The following is a 4,249-nucleotide window of genomic DNA, read 5'->3' as shown; positions in this document are numbered from 1 at the left end:
GGATTCCTCTCCCTTTCGTGGCTCGCGCGTACTCTCCTAGGGCTCGGTGAATTGGAAGAGGGAGCTGAGTTCGCCCCTAAACTTCCAGGACCTTTCCGCACGAATGCGGAAGTCAAGCCACTGCCGCTGTGGAAGAGGGGGTGGGCTTTGAGTCCCAGCCGAGGCACCCCTTGAGGATACTGGTTGCTGGAGTGGTGATGGAGGGATAGGGCAGCATTTGAACTCGGGGCCCTCGCCTGCCTTCTCCACCCCAGGAGGGTGACGGCCCCCCAATGTACCAGGACCGCCCTGGGGGCGGCAACAGTGAGTCTGAGGTCAGCCTGCTCTGGGGCCCGGGTAAGGTCTCCTTCCGTTCCCCTGTGGTAGAAGAGCATGCTGAGGTCTGGGAGACAGGGTGCGACCGCAGGGCTGCCCTGCCTGTCCCGCCTATTCTAGGCGTCCCTATACCTCCGCCCCACGCACCCCTGCCCCCGCACAGAGAGCCAAGAGCGCCCACCCTGGAAGGCCCAGGAGCTCCCCAGGAAATGGGGCTGCTTCTGTCATCCTGGGGTGCCGTTAAAGGCAGGGCTGAGCCAGGAAGGGCCTCCCTGGATCTCAGCTAGAGCCCCGCTCATCACCGGCTCCCGGAGTGCCTTCTGCCACCGTAGAGCGAGAAGGCCCTCGGAGGCGAGTGGCCTGTCCTTCCTGGCGGCTCAGCGTGGTTGCGGCACCAGGCGGTGGCGGGGCCGGGACCCAGAGCTGCTTCCGCCTTGCGCTAGTCCGGGTCTTCGTGGGTTCCGCGGCCTCTTTAAGAGGGGGAGGGGCTTCGGCCCGGGGGCGGGGACGACGCCGAAGGGGCGTGGCCGGGGCGGAAACGGAAGCGGCGGGGTTCGCGCGCGCTGGGCGGCGGCGGCGGCCGGACGCGGGAGGGGCTCGCGGCGTCGGTGGTAAGTGGCGGCGGCTGGGACCCCGACAGCTCGCCCGGCTCGTGCGTCCCCCCGTGCGCCTCGCCCTCCCCACGCGCAAGGCGGGCGTGTCCGGGGCGGGCGGAACGGACGCCGAGCGGGGCCGCGCCGGAGGGGCTCGGGCCCCGGCGCTCGGCTCGCAGGCTGCCCCTGTGGCAGGGTGACCGGCCGCCGACGGCGCGACCCCCCCACGGCCGCTCTCGCGGCCGGTGCAGCCCGGGCCCGGCCCTCGCGGGGGACCCTGGTGTCACTTGTCATAAGACGGGACGCTTACGGGCAAACCCGGACGTGACACGTGTGCTCGCTGCAGTAGCGTGTCTGGGCCTCGCTCTCGTCCGCCCTTCGCTCCACGGGGCCGTTGCACGGGCGCGCCCGCTGCGTCCCGGCCTCGTGCGGACGACCCCGGGACGACCCCCGCGCGGCCGACGTCTCTACAGCATTCCTTCCCCAACGTGCATCCGCCCCTCCCGCCCCCACCCTGAGGGGCCGCTCCCGTCCCAGAGCGTGTTGACTTTGGACAGCATCAGAGTGCAGGCTGCCTGAGAGCCAGAGAGCCTCAGATGCAGCAAGTTCAAAGCAACTTGCTTAGAATTGGAACAAAAATGTTTTCAGATACACAGTAAAAAAACTTGGGAGTTCGGAAGGCTGTTGGGTGAAAACTCGGCATCCTCCCACCCCTGACCTCCAAGACCTGCTCCCCTTTCCTGGGGCACTTTCTTATGTGTCAGCAGAGAAAGTCTATGTTTGTCATCTAATGTGTTCATACAGAACTCTGCTCGCTGTACGTGGGACCCTTTTACTCGGCACAGCTCGGATGCTCCGTGTTCTGACACAGATCTAGGTCATTTGTTCTAATTGCTGCAGCATATTGTGTTAGTACTATAATCGGGTAGAAATTTAGGCTCTTTCTGATCTTTTTGTAACAAGCGATGCCAGATTGATTGATTATCCTTGTACAAAAGGCTTTGTACCCAAGCAGGAGTATTTCTGTAAGCTGAATCCTGTAGTGCAGGGGAGCCAGGCTTTTCCTAGGTCTCTAAATGCCAGTGTGATCTCTCAACAGGTCATGCCAGATTGCCTCCCACCAAAGAAGGAGGGGCCTAGTGTCCTCCATCGCTGATGCTTGATTTTGCAGATCTGGTAGGCGTAAAATAGTATTTCATCGTAGCTTTATTTGGGCTTCCTAGACGTATAATCAAACATCTCAATGGTTTGGTCAGATTTATTTTTACATTGATACACTGATTATTTCTACCACTAGTAATAGTCACTTCAAAACTGGAAAGTCTATGCTTATAAACATGTGTATGTTTATTTTAAATTTCTTTAGTGTTTACTTGAGAGAGAGAGGCATAGAGAGTTGAGGGGCATAGGCAGAAAGAGACACAATCTGAAACAGGCTCCAGGCTCCAAGCTGTTAGCACAGATCCCGACGTGGGGCTTGAACTCACAAATTGTGAGATCATGACTTGAGCCGAAGGTGGACGCTTAACCGACTGACCCACTCAGGCGCCCCAACGTGTATATATTTAAAAGCCATGTGTTATTTCATATTCTTCAACCATTTTTCCACTGGGTTGTTGGTGTTGTTTTCTAGGAACAGTTTACATATGAAGGAAATTAGCCCATTTCCTGTTAAAAATTTTTCACCCCAGGGGCGCCTGGGTGGCTCAGTAGGTTAAGTGTCTGACTTCGGCTCAGGCCATGATCTCACGGTTTATGGGTTCGAGCCCCACGTCGAGCTCTGTGCTGACAGCTCAGAGCCTGGAGCCTGTTTCAGATTGTGTGTCTCCCTCTTGCTCTGACCCTCCCCTGCTCACACTGTCTCTCTCTCTCTCTCCCTCTCAGAAGTAAAAAACATTAAAAAATTTTTTCACCCCAATCTGTCATTCGTTTTTGACTCAGACTGCGTTTTTTTCCTTTGATTTCTAAGAAATTCATTGTATTTTGACCAAGCATTTGACATCATTAGTAGTCATTACTAGTTTTTTTCATTTATGGCTCCTTCATTTTGTGTCAGGCTCAGAAATATTTTCTCTACTCCATGATGAAGAAACATTGGATGTGTTTTTCTGGAAATGTAATGGTTTCTTTTTTAGATATATATTTAAAATTTTGGTGTAATTGGAAAGTGCTTCGGGGAAGGAGTGCGGTGGGTACGAACAGTGTGCTTTCCCGCAGCCCCAGATCGATTGCCCCAACTCCCTTTCTGGCAGAGTCCACTCCCGCTCCTGCTGAAGTGGTGCCTTTATCGCTCAAGAGGCCCTTGAGTGCGAGCAGTGTGTCTCCAGACGCTGCATGGTCGCAGCTCCGCTGCCTTTGCTACCGAATGTCCCCCAAACCCCGTCTCCCCTCCTTAAAGTCCAGGGAAAACCGCACCTCAGAGCCAACAGTTGAGGATTCGAACATACTGCGTGCGATACTACTTCCACGCCACACTCTGACCGAAAGGCCTCTGAAAGCTTCAGGATTTGTCCCCGGCCCCCTCTCCCCACTATGCACAGGGCACAGTGGTGACCTGGGTTGAGGTGGTGGCCTTTCTCAGTCTGGCTTGAATAGCCTCGGCCCTTCGGGAGTACTCACACTGCTTTTCTCCCCTGGTCCTGCCCATTGCTCGGAAAGGATAAACTAAGGCAGGCCTCTGTGGCCCACGAGCCCTGCTGTCTCCTCTTTCCACGCGGAGCCCTGGGAAGGCTCACCTTCAGCCTCTAGACTGGGGGTGGGGGTGGAGGGAGGTTGGGGGGATTGGACCACGCAGGAGCGGTGATGGGGGAAAGCCAATGGTACGTTCCAGGATGTGCCCCCCCTTCTGCTTGGTATGGCCCATGGGCCAGGCTGCCTGGGAGAAGGGCCAACTTTCGGTTCTCCATTTTGTGGATTTTCCAGAACACATGTGTGCACACCCGGCGGCAGCTTCCTCCTGCTGCCCAGCAGGGCCCTTAGCGCGCACCCCGGCAGGGCGCCCCGCGGCTCACCGGAGCCTCCGGTCGCCCCTGTGACCCCTGACCTGGCACACCTCAGATGTGGGCCCCTGGGTCCCCTTGCCTGGGTTCTCCCCGGTGCCCGGAGACCCCGGGGCACAGGGCCTGCGTGGCGGGTGACAGACACACCTGCCTCGGCTGGGCACGGGCCCCTTCCCGACGGGCGGCTCTGGGTCAGCGTGGGTGCCGCTCACCCCAGGCCGTGGGGCCCAGACTGGACTCCGCGTGGGGTCCTCGGCGCTCGAGGGCCAGTCCGTCCATCCTCTCCTGCCCCTGGCGACCCCGCATCCCCTCGTCGTCCCAGCAGCCATCCCAGCTGACAGA

Source organism: Hyaena hyaena, unplaced genomic scaffold (genome assembly GCF_003009895.1).
Source record: "Hyaena hyaena isolate Hyena2069 unplaced genomic scaffold, ASM300989v1 scaffold_302, whole genome shotgun sequence".
Taxonomy (NCBI): domain Eukaryota; kingdom Metazoa; phylum Chordata; class Mammalia; order Carnivora; family Hyaenidae; genus Hyaena; species Hyaena hyaena.
Note: the sequence above shows the minus strand (reverse complement) of the source record.